Source organism: Felis catus, chromosome C2, assembly GCF_018350175.1.
Source record: "Felis catus isolate Fca126 chromosome C2, F.catus_Fca126_mat1.0, whole genome shotgun sequence".
Classification (NCBI taxonomy): domain Eukaryota; kingdom Metazoa; phylum Chordata; class Mammalia; order Carnivora; family Felidae; genus Felis; species Felis catus.
Window position 1 is genome coordinate 94,416,528 of NC_058376.1, and position 17,410 is coordinate 94,433,937.

Genomic DNA, 17,410 nt, shown 5'->3' on the forward strand with positions numbered 1-17,410 from the left:
TCTGGAGGCTTACATACAACTTCCATGTGCATGAGGTATAGGTGTGGGACTGAAGCAAACACCAGTGGGAAAAGCATGGGCTTCAGCATTCAAGAGCTCACCCCAAAGCTCTACCCTGCCACTTGCCAGCAGTGGGACTCTGCGAGCAAATCATCCTCTCTGAAGTCATCAAATGCAGTAATAAGGACTCAGCCAGGGAGGCCAAGGAGTTACCTGGGTAAAAGCACAATGCCCCTCACACAGTAGGTGTTTTTGCTCAAGCTGCAGCAGATGCCTTTCATCCACTTTCTGAAAGTTGAGACAGGCCATCTTGAATGGAGAGGACAACACACCCCATGCCCACATCCATAGTCTGAACTTCTTTCACACTTCCAGAAGGCAAGAAAATGATAGTAACGTCTAGATCATTTTATAATTTATAAAAATGTTGAATCACTATGTTGTATATCTGAAAGTAATAGGATATTATATGCCAACTATACTTCAATTTGAAAAAATAACTAAGAGCCTAAAGGTCCATCAACTGATGAATGGATAAAGAAGATGTGGTTTATATAATACAGTGGAATACTACTTGGCCATGAGAAAGAATGAAATTCTGCTATTTGCAGCAACATGGATGGAACTGGAGGCTATTATGCTAAGTGAAATAAATCATTCAGAGAAAAACATATGTTTTCACTCATATGTGGAACTTGAGAAACTTAATAGAAGACCTGGGGGAAGGGAAGAGGAAAAAAATAGTTTCAGAGAGGGAGGTAGGCAAACAACAAGAGACTTAAATACAGAGAACAAACTGAGGGTTGATGGGGGCGGGGGAGAGAGAGGAAAATGGGTGATGGACATTGAGGAGGGACTTGTTGGGATGAGCACTGGGTGTTGTATGTAAGTGATGAATCATGGAATTTACCCCCAAAACCAAGAGCACACTGTATACACCGTATGTTAGCCAACTTGACAATAAATTATATTTAAAAAAATAAAAAATAGATAAATAAACCCAGAAAAAAATAAAATAGATAAAATAAATAAAAATAATACTAATCTCTAAGTGGAAGTTCTAAGCTGGAGGGAGGGCAGAGAGAGATGTCTAAGGGGAGGAAATAATGGGTGGCTTTCCCCAAATTCCTATCATGCTTGCATTGTTGGTCTCCTACATGGCAGAAATAAACCAAAAGTTATGAACTGATGCCCTACAGGCCAAAGAGAGAGTGTAGATTTCTTAAATCTGTTTCCACTTTTATTTGGAGAATGATGGTCTTTCCTAGTCTAAATCTTGCAATAATCCAAGGCAGAGGTTATAAGCTCAAGGCTCACAGGCTGCATCAAGCTCATGGGCATATTTATTTGGACCACATAATGTTGTTTAAGATTGTGAATTAGTTGCTATGCATAAAAATTGAGAGATTTCACAGAACGTTTTAGGTTTCTGACTTTCAGGCAAAATCAGAATATCTAGGAACAGTGGGCCACATGGCATCCAATCTTGTTGGTGCCAAACAGCTGTCCCCTTCAGACGAGGCATGTGCTGTCTAGGTCCCCATTGTCCCCACCATTCCCTATTGTTTAACCAGGGCTGGGCTTATGATTTGCTTTGACCAATAGAACACGGCAGCAGTGACACTGTGCAACATTCAAGCCTATGCCCCAGGAAGACTATAGCTTCCACTCTTATCCTTCTAAAATGCTGTCACCAAGTGAGGAGAGACCAAGCCAAGAGAGAGGACCAGATTACAGCCAGCACCAACTACCTGACATGGGGGTGAGGCCGGGCTAGATCACCCCGACCCAGTCAAACCACCAAGGAAACAAGCAGAAGAACTACTCAGCTGAGCCCAGCCAAAATGGCTGACCCACAGAATTATAAGCAAGTAAAACAGTCACTGTCATAAGCCCCTAAGTTTTGGGATAGTTTGTGACCCAGCAATAGACAATTGATAGCCAAGCTTCTTCGGGGTATTCTGTTTTTCCTTTTTCACATTGTAGTTGCTCTACGACCCACTGCCGTCTGGTTTCCAGCCCCTCTACCTAAAGTGACCTACCTATGGTTCTTTTACACTTTTTATTACGATATAACATACCTACAGGAAGTGCCTATGTGATAAATAGGCAGCTTGATGTTTCTTCACGAACTTAACGTACACAGCTCAGCAGCACCCAAATCAAGAAAGGGAAGGGCCCTTCTGCCTGTTCTAGTCACCACCAATTCCTTGACTTCTTGAACCATAGATTAGTTTTGCCTTTTTTCATATCTCACTGGTCTTTTTCGACAAAGACACATTCCGTCTTTATCTCACTAGGCCTCTCTGAAGCTTTCCTTGGCTTCCAGGTGACGGGTCACTCCTTAAAATCACTATGGCTCCCCTTTCTCCATTTCACATCTCCAGGTTAATGCTCCTAAGTCTTCTGGTTGTACACAATGCTCAGGTGATCCCACCAACTCCTGCAGCTTCCCTGGCACCTGTGTGCTCACCTGTAGCCCGGTTTACTTAGAACTCACTCTCAAGAGTGGGTAAAGCAAACAGGGACGGGCAAAGCCAATCAAGAGTGGATTAAAGAGGGAGTAACCACTGAAGGCAGCAGGGCCTGATCCTGCTGGAACCCCTGAAGGCTGGGGAGGCTGGGGTTCTTATCCACAAGCTTCCACTTCTCATTGGTCGAATGTTTACCCGGGTGGTGCCCCAAACCCGGTGTTTCTGGAGCTTCCCTGCAGGCAGGTTCAGCAAGCTGCTGTGGGTCAGAGAGCCAGTGGAGAAGCAGCAAGAATCCCATGGAGCAGAGCTGCAGCATGAGGAAGTCCTCAGAGACAGGCTGAGGACTTTTAGAGTGGGGCATCAACCGCGCCCCTCGCAGGGGCATCTGCGTTTTCGTGATGTAGTCATTTTCATCCTTTTTTTCAGAAGCATGTAACTTCCCTGAAGGCAGGGATCATCTGACTTTTTTCATGCTCTTTAATCACCATGCAAAGCACATTATTCAGATTATGTGAAAAGTGGATTGAAAAGTTGCAGTCTCTACCTTCTTCTCCTGAGTCTAAGGGTGCTTATGATACATGGGATGCCTTGGGCCAATCCAGAAAGCACCAAGGAGGACCCAGAGGAATGAGTTGGTTTTATGTGCTGTGGTAAGATCTGGATTTCTAAATTTTTCTTTAGTATTTGTTAAGTCTCATTAAAAAAAATGTAGTTAAAGCTGTCATAAGGGAACTTAAACATGAGGTCAAAATCTCATTTGAAAGATCATGGAAAATTAAAATTCAATAGTTTTCCCCATGATATTTGACTATTCACTTGCTGGATGGTAGCTTAAAGGACTAGTTAAGAATTACACCAGATAACTCAGTAGGCAAACACTTGGTAATTTGTGAAAAACAACAGAAGGAGTCCTTTTTAAGTGTCTTTAAAACACACACACACACACACACACACACACACACACACACATTTCTGGAGCCTCGTTTTCATAACCCTTCTTAAAATACTTACATGACAATGCACTCCCCTAGATAAAGACACAGGAACCCCAAAGTGAAGTGAAAATCAGGAAGTTCTTGATTGGCAGTTTATATCATCTTCCCTTCACCTGGCGACTTAACCTGCTTTTTTGCCTAGAACCCAGCTCTATCACAGACTCTTTTTTGTTTCAAAATTTGTCTGAGGGGTCCCTGGATACAACTCTTCTTTTTCTATCACTGTTTCAATGTCCTGTCTTTTTAAGGTCTGTGTTTTGGGAGGGGGTGGAGCTCAGAGGCGCCATAGCAGGAAAACCCTAGGCTTCTCTCATCCCATGAACACAACTAGATAACTATCCAATCATTCTGAATATCCCAGAAATCACCCCGAAGACTGGCAGAACAAACTCCACAACGAAAGAGAGAGAAGAAACCGCATCAAGGAAGGTAGGAAGTATGGAGACATGGTTTGGGGGAGAAAGAGATGGAGGGTGTTGTAGAGGGGAGGCAACCCTGGTCGCAGAGAAAGGCAAGAGAGGAGCACCCAGGGGAATGCACAAGGAGAACATTTCCCCAAAGCCATTGGCTGGGAAAATGAGAGAGGCTGATTTGGGGGAGTTCTTGAAACAGGTGGGGCTCCAAGACTGGAGTTTTAGAGGTCAGGGACTAGGTCGGGTTAGAACCTTGAGGGCGCTACACTGCACCTGGGAGAAGGCAGGCAAACACCCCCTGGGGCAGGCAATGTGGAAACACATCGGGCATACAGTGGGGAGGTTACTGGCTCTTCTCGCAGTGTGTCCATGGGAGGTTGTGTTCATAGAGGCACCTCTCTGGGGACAAAGAAGCCGCCGGGTGTCATTTCCCTCCCCTCCACCCTCAGCGCCATCTGCAGAGGGCAGCCGGGACTGACACTGGCTGCCTAGCCTCCTTGTTCCCAGTCCCACATCCCTGTGCTCTGGCATGACTGCCCTTCTCTTTCAAACCCGCATCCATCCCAGTGTGGCAAGATGCTCCCCCGGAAGACCAGCGCAGGTCCCTGCCACACCATGTCCCTAAAGCCTGGAGCTTTAAAAGTCAGCGGCCTGGCTGGGGTAGAGCCCCAAGGCACAGCACTGCTCCTGGAAAGAAGGCAGGCAAAAAATCCGGAGGCAGACCGCATGGAAACAGCAATCTGAAAAACACCTGGGATACACAGGAAGGAGATTATTCGCTCTTTTTGGAGTGCTTCTCTGAGAGCAGCAAGGATGGAGACCCCGCTCTAGGGACAAAGGAGCTAGCTGGCGCCGTTTCCCTCCCCTGCTCCTCAGCAAAAGCACAGAACCACCTGTGGTAAGCTACGCAGTGCCGACACTGGCTGCCTAACCTGCTTGCACCAAGTCCCACACCCTGTGCTCTGGCAGGATTGCCCTTCTTGGTCATGCTGGCCTCAGTCCCAGCGCAGTGGGTCTCTTCTCCGGAAGACCAGCAGAAACCCCTGGCCGCACCACGTCTCCTGACCAGAGATTTCTGCAAGGCTTTGTTTCTAGTAGAAGTAGTATCAGGTCTCATTTCACAAGCAGACCAGAGCACACCTAGTTAAAACTCACCCCACTCTGGCCAAGGACCAAACATGGCCCACAGCAGGCAAGGAGACTAGCAGATGACTAGCCTGAAAGAGCAGCTAAAATCACAGCAGCAGAGTGCATGCAGCACACATCAGAGACACTCCTTGAAGCACCAGGCCCTGGACGCTATATGACCTCTTCTTCATAAAGCCATTACTCTCAGGAGCAGGAAACATAACAGGCTTTTCTAACACAGAAGAAGACAGAGGTTAGACAATTGCCAATATGGAGGAATTCATCCCAAATGGGACAACAAGATAAGGTCACAGCCAGAGATCTAAGCCAAACAGATCGAAGTAATATGCCTGATGGAGAATATAAAGCAACAATCATAGGGATACTTGCTGCGCTTGAGAAAAGAATGGAAGACTTCAAGACTTCCTTAGCACAGAGATAAAGGAGTTAAAAACAATCTGTCAGAAATGAAAAATGTAATAACTAAGATTTGAAACAGACTTGCTGCAATGAACACAAGGATGGAAGAAGTAGAGAAATAAATGATATGGGAGATAAAATAATGAAAAATAATGAAGCTGAACAAAACAGAGAAAGAAGAATTATGGAACACAAGAATAAGGGAACTCAGCAACTCCATCAAACATGATAACATTCTTATCATAGGAGTCCCAGAAGAAGAAGTGAGAGGGAAAGGGGCAGAAAATTTGAGGAAATTTCCTAATCTGTGGAAGGAAACAGACATCCAGACCCAGGAGGCACAGAGAACTCTCATCAAAATCAACAAAAGTAAAAAAAAAAAATCAACAAAGGCCAGACAACAACAAGACATATTATAATTAAATTTGCAAAATATAGTAATAAAGAAAAAATCCTAAAAGCAGCAAGATGAAAGAAGCCCCTAATTTACAAGGGAAGACTCAAAAGGCAAACTGCAGATCTGTCCACAGAAACAAGCCAGAAGAGAGTGGCATGGTATATTCAACATGCTGAATGGGAAAAAATATGCAGCCAAGAGTATTCTATCCAGCAAGGCTATCATTCAGAATAGAAGAAGAGAGAGTTTCACAGACAAAAACTAACGGTGAGTTCATGACCACTAAATGAGCCCTGCAAGAAATATTAAAGGAGACTCTTTGAGTGGAAAAGAAAGACCAAAAGTAACAAAGTCAAGAATGGAATGGAGAAAATCTCCAGAAACAATGACGAAACAAGTAATAAAATGGCACTAAATACATATCAATAATTACTCTAAATATAAATAGACTAAATGTCAACTGTGCTGACAGCTCAGAGGCTGGAGCCTGCTTCGGATTCTGTGTCTCCCTCTCTGTCTCTACCCCTCTCCCACTTGTGCTCTGTCTCTCTCTCTCTCTCAAAAATAAATAAAAAAATTTTTTTTAATTTTTTTTCCAACATTTATTTATTTTTGAGACAGAGAGAGACAGAGCATGAATGGGGGAGGGGCAGAGAGAGAGGGAGACACAGAATCGGAAACAGGCTCCAGGCTCTGAGCCATCAGCCCAGAGCCTGACGCGGGGCTCGAACTCACAGACCGTGAGATCATGACCTGGCTGAAGTCGGATGCTTAACCGACTGCGCCACCCAGGCGCCCCAAAAATAAATAAAAATTTTTAAAAAATTGAAAGTGAGGGAATGGAGGAACATTTATCATGTGAATGGACTTCAAAGAAAGATGGAGTAACAATGCTTATATCAGACAAACTATATTTTAAACCAAAAACTATAACAAGAGATGAAAAAGGTCACTATATCATAATAAAGAGGACAATCCAACAAGCAGATCTAACATTGTAAATATTTATGCACCCCAAAATATAAAAACAATAACAAATATAAAGGAACTCACTGATAATAATACAATGATAGTAGGGGATCTTAACACCCCCTTACAGCAATGGACAGATAATCTAAGCAGAAAATCAACAAGGAAACAGCGGCTTTGACACACTGGACCAGATGGACTTAACATATATATTCAGGAAATTCCATCATAAAGCAATAGAATACGTATTCTTTTCCAGTGCACATGGGACATTCTCCAGAATAGGTCACAAATCAGCCCTTGACAAATACAAAAAGACTGAGATCATACCACACATATTTTCTGAACACAACACTATGAAACTTGAAGTCAACCACAATAAAAAATTTGGAAAGACCACAAATATATGGAGGTTAAACAACATCCTACTAAACAATGAATGGGTCAACCAGGAAAGCAAAGAAGAAATTTAAAAATACGTGGAAACAAATAAAAATGAAAACACAACAGTCCAAAACCTTTGGAATGCAGCAAAAGCAGTCCTAAAAGAGAAGTACATGGCAATTATAGGCCAACCTTAAGAAACAAAAAAAATCTCAAAGAAACAATCTAAACTTACACCTAAAGGAGCTGGAAAAAGAACAACAAACAAAGCCTAAAGCCAGCAGGAGGAAGGAAATAATAAAAATTAGAGCAGAAATAAATGATATAGAAACTAAAAAAAACAATAGAACATATCAATGAAATCAAGGTTGGTCCTTTAAAAAAAATTAATACAATGGATAAACCCCTATCCAGATTTGTCAAAAAGAAAACAGGACCCAAATAAATACAATCACAAATAAGAAAGGAGAAATAACAATCAGCAGTACATAAGTTCGAACATTTTAAAAGAATATTATTAAAAACTATATGGCAACAAACTGGACAACCTGGAAGAAATGGATAAACTTCTAAAGCATAAAAACTACCAAAACTGAAGCAGGAAGAAATAGAAAACTTGAAAAACTGATAACAAGAGAAATTGAACCAGTAATCAAAAATTTTCCAGCATATCAAAAACTCAGGACCAGGACCAGGTGAATTCTACCAAACGTGTAAAGAAGGGTTAATACCTATTTTTCTCAAACTATTCCAAAATATAAAAATGGAAAGAAAACTTCCAAGTTCATTCCATGAGGCCAGCATTACCCTGATACCAAAACCAGACAAAGACTCCACTAAAAAAGAGAACTACAGGTCAAGATCCCTGATGAACATGGATGCAAAAATTCTCCATAAAATACTAGCAAACAAAATCCAACAGTACATTATATGATCAAGTGGTATTTTTTCCTGGGCTTTAAGGGTGGTTCAGTATTCACAAATTAATCAACAAGATGTATAACAATAAAAGAAAGGATAAGAGCTATACAATCCTTTCAATAGATGCAGAAAAAGCATTGGACAAAGTACAACATCCATTCATGATAAAAACCCTCAACAAAGTAGGGTTAGAGGGAACATACCTCTAACACAAAATACCCACAGCTAATATCCTCAATGGGGAAAAACTGAGAGCTTTCCTCTATGGTTAGGAACAAGACAGGGATGTCCACTCACCACTGTTATTTAACATAGTTTGGAAGTCCTAGCCACAGCAATCAGACAACAAAAAGAAATAAAAGGCATCCAAATCAGCAAGGAAGAAGTCAAACTTCCACTATTTGAAGATAACGTGATACTATTTGAAGAGAACATGAAACTCCACCAAAAAATGGCTAAAACTGATACACAAATTCCATAAAGTCGCAGGATACAAAATCAATGTACAGAAGTCTGTTGCATTTCTATACACTAATAATGAAGCAGTAGAAAGAGAAATCAAGGAATCAATCCCATTGCCAATTGCACTCAAAACCATAAAATACTTTGAAATAAATCTAACCAAAGAGATAAAAGATCTCTACTCTGAAAACTATAGGACACTTACGAAATAAATTGAAGATGATGCAAAAAAAAAAAAAAAAAAAAAAAAAAAACGGAAAGACATTCCCTGCTCTCAGATTAGAAGAAAAAAATATTGTTAAAATGTCTATATTACTCAAACGAATCTGCATATTTAATGCAATCCCTATCAAAATACCAACAGCATTTTTCATGGAGCTAGAACAAACAATGGAAACAATGTGGTTCCAAGATTTGTACGGAACCACAAAAGACTGAATAGCCAAGGCAACCTTGAAAAAGAACGGCAAAGCTGGAGGCATCACAGTTCTGGACTTCAAGTTACATTACAAGCTGTAGTGATCAAGACAGTATGGTACTGGCACAAAAATAGATGCTTAGATCAGTAACACAGAATAGAAAACCCAGAAATGAATCCACAACTAAACAACCAATTGATCTTTGACAAAGCAGGAAAGATATTTTTTCCATTGGAAAAAAGACAGTCTCTTCAACAAATGGTGTCGGGAAAACTGGACAATGACATGCAAAAGAATGAAAATGGACCACTTTCTTACACCATTCACAAAAATAAGTTAAAAATGGATGAAAGACCTAAATGTGAGACAGAAAACCATTAAAATCCTAGAGAAGAACATAGGCAATGATCTCTTTGATCTTGACCATAACAACTTCTTACTAGATAGTCTCCTGAGGCAAGAGAAACAAAAGCAGAAATAAACTATGGGGACTTCATAAAAGTAAAAAGCTTGTACACAGCAAAGGAAACCATCAACAAAATGAAAAGGCAACCTTCAGAATGGGAGAAGATATTTGCAAATGACCTATCTGATAAAGAGTTAGTATCCAAAATATATAAAGAACTTATCAAACTCAACACCCAAAACACAAATAATCCAGTCAAGAAATGGGCAAAAGACATGAATACGTTTAAAGGAGACATACAGATGGCCAGACATACAGATGGCCAACAGACACATGAAAAGATGGTCATTGTCACTCATCATCAGGGAAATACAAATCAAGATTGCAATGAGATATCACCTCACACCAGTCAGAATGGCTAGCATTAACAACACAGGATACAAGAGGTTTTTGTGAGAACGTGGAGAAAGGAGAACCCTCTTATACTGTTGGTGGGAATGCAACTGATGTAGCCACTCTGGGAAACAGTATGGAGATTCCTCAAAAAGTTAAATATAGAACTACCCTACAGTTCAGCAATTGCACCACTAGGTATTTACCCAAAGGATACAAAAATACTAATTTGAAGGGATACATAAATCCTGATGTTTATAACAGCATTAACAACAATAGCAAAATTATGGAAAGAGACCAAATGTCCATTGAATGATGAATGGATAACAAGGAAGGGCTATATAAATATAATGGAATATTACTCTTCCATAAAAAAGAACGAAATAATGCCATTTGCAAAAATGTGGATGGAGCTAGAGAGTATTATGCTAAGCAAAATAAGTCAGTCAGAGAAAGACAAATACCACATGATTTCACTCATGTGGAATTTAAGAAACAAACCAAAAGATCATGGTGGGGCAGGGGAGAGACAGGCAAACCAAGAAACTTAACTATAGAAAACAAATTGATGGTTATCAGAGGAGAGATGAGTGGGGGATGGGTTAAATAGGTGATGTGAATTAAAGAGTGCACTTGCCGTGATGAGTACCAGGTGTTGTATGGAAGTGTTGAATCACTAAATTGTATATCTGAAACTAATATTACGCTAACTAACTGGAATTTAAATAAAAAGGCAGGTGAAAGGAAGGAAGGAAAGAAGGAAGGCAAGAAAGAAAGAAAGAAAGAAAGAAAGAAAGAAAGAAAGAAAGAAAGGGAGAAAGGAAAGAAAGAAAGAAAGAAAAAGAAAGAAAGAAAGAAAGAAAGAAAGAAAGAAAGAAAGAAAGAAAGAAAGAAAGAAAGGAAAGAGAGAGAGAGAGAAAGAAAGGAAGGAAGGAAGGAAGGAAGGAAGGAAGGAAGGAAGGAAGAGGGAGGAAGGGAGGGAAATGAAAATCTTCATACCATAGGACTGCTTGAGCGATCTCACAACATGGCAGCTGGCTTCCCCCAGAGTGAATGATCCAAGAGTGAGCAAAACAGAAGTCATACATCTTTTATGACCTAGTCTTGGAAATCATAAGCCATCATTGCAACAATATCCTATTGATTACACCAGTCAGTCTTATTCAGTAGGGGAGAAGACTATACACAGCAAGAATATCAGGAGGCAGGTATTACTGGTGTCATCTTAGAGGCTAGCTACCACACACATTGGCCATTATGCTCCTTTCCCCACCCCCATTCCCACCAGATTTCTTGTTTTCCCAGGTAGATATTTGGTTATTGCTCTATTTTTTTAAAGTTTTTTTTTCCATCATTTATTTATTTTGAGACAGAGAGAACATGCACAAGCTGGGGATGGGCAGAGAGAGAGAGGGAGAGATAGAATCCCAAGCAGGCTCCATGCTGTCAGCACAGAGCCTGATGCGGGGCCTGCAATCACAAACTCGTGAGATCATGACCTGAGCCGAAATCAAGAGTTGGACCCTCAACCGACTGAGTCACCCAGGCGCCCCACTCTATTATTTTCATGAGTTGGTTATTTGGTGATAACTCTGCATCCTAGAAGATGGACATTACCTTCCTGGCAAAAATTCCAAAGCCTTTGTCTTCATAATCACACTGAGTTCTATTATACGAATTGTTAAACGGTTGTCAAAAGCTGCCATGATAGATTTCTATCACGATAGATTTCCAATACCTGGAAAAGAAGTACATTGTATTCAGGAACCTGAATTCTGATTAAGCCATGGTATTTCTTGTTCACTGAAGGCAACCTCAACTCTTCTTTCTATTCTTGTAAGTAGTGGGATCTGTTTCACTTGACCTCATTTTTCAAATATACTTGCAAATAACATATTAGTAAGATACCTTGCCTTTTTAGAGGTTAAGAGAGTTAAAGAAGAGAGAAGCATCTTCTTTGATATTTTAATAGGTCGGAGAAAGCTACAAGTACAGTGGTTTCTAAAAGGAATGTTGTATTACAAACAGAAAATGGCCATTATAACAGCTCTGAAATGATACTATATGAAAAGCTTAAATGATAAGTATTCTTTTTGCTTCTGTGGCCCTTGCATTTTTTACACATGAAGACACGGATGCACATCAAATAAAATATTAATGATCATAAATAATAGCAATACAATAGAGAACCAAATATTCAGTTCTCATTAGGAAAAATGAAAAGAAAGAATTTAAATTTACCCCTGCCATTTTTTATTTATTGAAGCAAAGATGCTGTTCAACACAAATGCATCCATTACCATCCAAAGCGAGATACAGATGAGCACGGAGCATCTGAAGGGAAAGTAAAGTCACTCAGCCTGAGAGTTTCTCCCATCATGTTGGCCAGAGAAATAAATTATTGAAACTTACCTGAGTTTGTATAGTTACCACTATTGAGGGCCTCAGTACAGAAGCAAACTACTTCAACATAATTTTTATCTTGGCTACTCCTTTTATTTTGAGGTGCCCAGAGTATCTGAGGGAGTGTCTGAGACCTCAAAGAGCTCTTTGTTCCTATCCAAAATAAGCACATGAGGAATGTTAACAACCTCCTTTGAGGCTGTATGCACTACTCAATTTGTGTCCAACTTAAGGCAGACACAAGCCAAATGACCATCAATTTATTCCTTTGGCAAATGGCACCAAAATCATTAAACTGCAAGATTTTTTTTTTTTTTTGCCTTGTTTGATCTCTCCAGAGATTTGTAGTTGGGAATAAATATTTGAAGGAATTAAAGACAGGTAATGTTAGTTGAACATCCATTGTAAACTAAACTTCTGATTTTACTGTGGAAGGTAGGACTTGTAATAGAGAGTACATAAGACAGTAAGTGAAAATGCTGTGCAAATTGTAAAAGACCGTATAAACATAAATCATGTACCCACATCCAGATATTCGTTCAGAATTACTTCAGGATTTCTGAGACCATGCACCCAACCCAAGACTCCTGCACTTTCTCTGATAAAATAGATCTCTCCAACTTGATATAAGGAGTCATGACCAGGAAAAAAATTGGGGCCTCGGATGATTTGGATTGTATGTGTGGGTATTTTCCCCATAGACTATGCTGCTATTTCATTCACCACTTGAGGACGTTCATTCATTAGAGTGTGATATTGACCAGCTAAATGTACAGAAGAGCAGTGTAATGCCATCAAATAGTTTACCCTTCTCCAGAGAGCTTAAGACATTTCCAAATATGATCCCAGAATAGCTGGGCATGCTCATGGTAGATCAGAGCAGCTGTTATTTTTTCACACTTTATGGAGCAGAGAACTGAGAGATTAAATGACCTGGATAAAGTCTAAATAATGGGTAGAGATAAAGGAACAGGCCTCCCAAATATTTAGAGTTGACCCCACAAGGTTGAGGGAGTAAGTCCAGTTGAAGCAGCCTGTAAACTGTGCTGTTTCCTTTCACTCCCCCAGACTATCAGGCTACAAAGAATACCAACTTCAGCCCAGGTTTAAATGCTTCACTGACCTTTCTTGACCTTCTCCTTCCCATTTTCAAAAATCCCAATGATCTCTTTGATTCTTGAATCTTATCCTCAAAGTATTTGGGGAGTTTTAAAAACATATACAGTTGTAACTCTGAAGGAAAACAGGTCTATTTGCTAAAACAGTCTTTAGACAAAGGCAATGTTATTTAATAATTAAGAGAATGGACGCTGATATTAAATCCTAGCTCTGTCAATATTTTATTGGGCAGTATCTTTGGGCAAATAACACAATCATTCTAAACCTCAGTTTCTTTTACTACACAAATATTTATTGAGCACTTGCTTCGTGTGAATCCCTGTGCTATGTTTGAAAGAGACTATTATGGGAAACATGGTAAGGGAATCTATAAGAAATGAACAATAGGATTATTGAGTGCTTTTGGAATTAATACAATAACAGATATGGAGGGGATTTTTGAGAATCCTAAAAAACATACACATACAACAAATACCTTAATATTATATTTCATTACTCTCTACCTATCATCTACCAATCCTCTGTTCACTCCCACCTAAACCATAGAGATTTTTCATTGTTTTTTACTGTTAACTAGGGTCATCCCATTGTCCATATAGGTAGCTCTTCTAACACCTTGAGCTCTCAGTATCTTGACCTCTACTCCAATGCTTGTGAAGTTCACCTTTACTCCACCTTAGTCATCCCTACTATGACTCATAGACATGGTCGGAAGTGATTTTCAGGTTTTTAAACTATATGTGTTTTTATAATTATTTATTCATCAAATATTGAACAAGGGTCTTCAATGCCTTGAGCACTATTCTCAGTCCTGAGGATACAGTGGTGATCAATACATATCTGGAGGCAGAGGGAAAGGAGACAGACAATCAGGAAGTAAAAGAAAAAGAAGAGAATTTCAGATGGTCGGAAGTCTTAAAAGAAAAGCAGAGGGTTGTGAAGTGAATAATAGATTTGCAAGTCTTAGAAGAAAGAATGTTATGTTAGTAGAATGATTAAGGGAAGGTCTCTCTAAGAAAGTGGCATTTCAGAAAGATCTGAGTGGTGAAAGGAGTCATCCATGTGAAAACAGGTGGAAATGTTTCAGGCAATGGGGATAGCAAATGCAAAGTGTCAGGCAGAATGACTCTGGTGTGATTAAGGAGCAAGCAGAAGGCCAGCGTAGCCGAAAGTGAATGAGGAGATAGTAGGAAATGACATTGGAATCACAGCAAGGGGAGGCCAGGTTGAAATTTTACATCTTAGTTAAGAGGTTGAATTCTGTCCTAATTGTTAAGAATCCATTGGAGGATTCTAAGTGGGTTGGAGGGGTACTGATACAATAAATTTTTAAGAGATCATTTTGGCTGGTATAGAGACAGGAAGGCATAAAATGGAGTGGATGATGATACTTACTTGTCATAATTGGTGTTTCCCCAATGGTGGACCCTGCACAATGGACTAGGGTGCAGTTAATTTGCTGGGGGTAACCCCAGAAAGCACAAGGGGAGAAGAAGGAAAAGTGAGGCAGGGAAGGGGAAGCACCAATATGAGAGCATTTGTGAGTAGGCTGTGGCCGTGAGCAGCAGGCTCAGTCCTGCTTCACAGGTATCACATGAAACATAACTCTTGTAAACCCTCAAGCAAAGCAGCAGAGATACGTGAACACTTGAGAAGATCTCAGTGCATACAGCTCTCTATCACAGCTTTGGAGGAAGTCAAAGGTAGGCTGTGATTGTCAGGTGTTTTTTTTTTTTTTTAATGTTTATTTATTTATTTTGAGAGAGACAGAGAGAGAGAACAGGGAAGGGGCAGAGAGAGATGGTGGGAGAGAATCTTAAGCAGGCTCCACACTACCAGCATGGAGCCCAATGTGGGGCTTGAACCCATGAACCATGAGATCATGACCTGAGCTGAAACCAAGAGTCTGACACTTAACCGACTGAGTCACCCAGGCGCCCCTGTGATTGTCAGTTTTATGTGTCAACATGGCTAGTTAGTCCCCAGTTATTTGAACAAGCATTCATCCAAATGTGGCTGTGAAGGTATTTTGTAGATATAATTAAACTTCATAATTAGTTGACTTTCACTAAGAGAAATTATCCTGGATACTCTAGCTGGGCCTGAGTCCACCAGTTGAACGGCTCTAAGAGCAAAACTGATGCTTTCCTCAGGAAGAAGAAATTCTGCCTGCAGAGACAAGAGTTTGTACCTAACAGTTCCAGTCCATCATTCCTGATGGCCTGCTCTACAGTATTCAGCCTTGCCTTGCCAGTCCCCACAATTGCATAAAGTAATTCTTTGCAATCTCTTAATACATAATCCCCTAGGGTCTTGAACCCCAACTGATAGGAAGAAAGAGAAAAGAAGGAGACACATTGGTCATTTTAACAGAGAGCATTGAATATAAGTATTAACTGAACAGTCATTGGAGGATTGTTGATAACAAAGACCAAAGGTTAATACTGAAGTACCAATTCAGCACATTGAATACGTCCTGCCACTCCTTTCTGACCTGCCAAGTTTCTGTGGATAGGTCTGCAGCAAACCTGATCTGTCTTCCCTTGTAGGTTAAGGACTTTTTTTCCCTTGCTGCTTTCATGATTCTTTCCTTGCCTGAGTATTTTGTGAATTTGACTATAATGTGCCTTGTTGATGGCTGGTTTTTGTTGAATCTAATGGGAGTCCTCTTGCTTCCTGGATTTTGATGTCTGTGTTTTTCCCCAGGTTAGGAAAGTTTTCCGCTATGATTGCTCAGATAATCCTTCTACCCCTTTTTCTCTCTCTTCGTCTTTTGGGACCCCTATGATTCTGACATTGTTCCTTTTTAATGAGTCACTGATATCTCTAATTCTTAAATCTCCCTCTTTGTTTCTGCTTCATTGTTCTCCATAAGTTTGTCCTCTATATCACTGATATAGCTTTTGCCTCATCCATCCTTGCCACTGTGGCATCCACTCGAGATTGCAGCTCAGTTATAGCATTTTTTATTTCATCCTGACTTACCTTTTATCTCTGCAGAAAGGGGTTCTAATCCGTTTTCAACCCCAGCTATATTCTTATTATCGTGATTCTAAATTCTAGTTCAGACATCTTGCTTGTATCTGTGTTGATTAGGTACCTGGCTGTCATTACTTCCTGTTCTTTCTTTTGGGGTGAATTCCTTCATTTCGTCATTTTGAAGGAAGAAAAGGAATTAATAAGGTAAAAAAAATTAAAATTAAAAAAATTAAAATTAAAAATTAAAAACAACCCCCCAAAAACCAAATAAAGGATGCTAGATCCTAGGTGTATTCTGGTCTGGTTGTTTCAAGGAGCTTGATAGAATAGAGAAAAAAGGGAAAGATAAGAAAAGAAAAGAAAGAAAAAAAGGAAAATGTTTGAAAATTTGAAAAAATGAATATAATGAAATAGAATAAAATGAAATGATGGAAGTAAAAAATAGAATTTGAAAATTTTACAAAAAAGTAAAAAAATATAGTAGGAAAAAAAATTAAAGAAAAATATCTTTAATGGATATGGAAAATAAATGTTTTTCTCTTTCTGTATTCAAGAATAAGAAAAAAAATTGAATAGATAGACCAGCAAACAGAGTGAAGTACGATTGAAATTACATCAGTTTCCCCTAGAAGTCGAACTATGAAGCACTTAATAGTCCGTAAACTAAGCCGGCGGAGAGACTTGTGTTCCTGAAGAGCGAGATTGGCCCAGTTGGGTGGGGCTTAGTGTAATGGCTCCGTTCTCCACTAGATGGCGCTGCTTAGCTTACTGGGTCGATTGCTGTAGGTGTGCATGTGCATGCGCATGCGCCAGAGGGTTGAAAATGGCGTCACCCAGATAACAAGTATCTAGTGTGAGAACTATGTGCTCTCCCCGACCAGCAATCGCGTACCCGTCTTTTGTCTCCAGCTTCCGTCCCCTCCCCACTTTTATACTGTCAGTGACCAAGCCGTCACGTTGCCAGGCGGCACCTCCCTCCTGAGTTTTATCTCAGATGCGGCTGTGTTTCCCAACCCATCACTTCTGAGGGACTGCGGCTTTGACCCTCTCAGACCTTCGGGGGGAGGGTCTCACTGAGCGATGACCAGGTGCCAGCCGCACCCAGGAATGTTCGCGGGACTGTGCTGC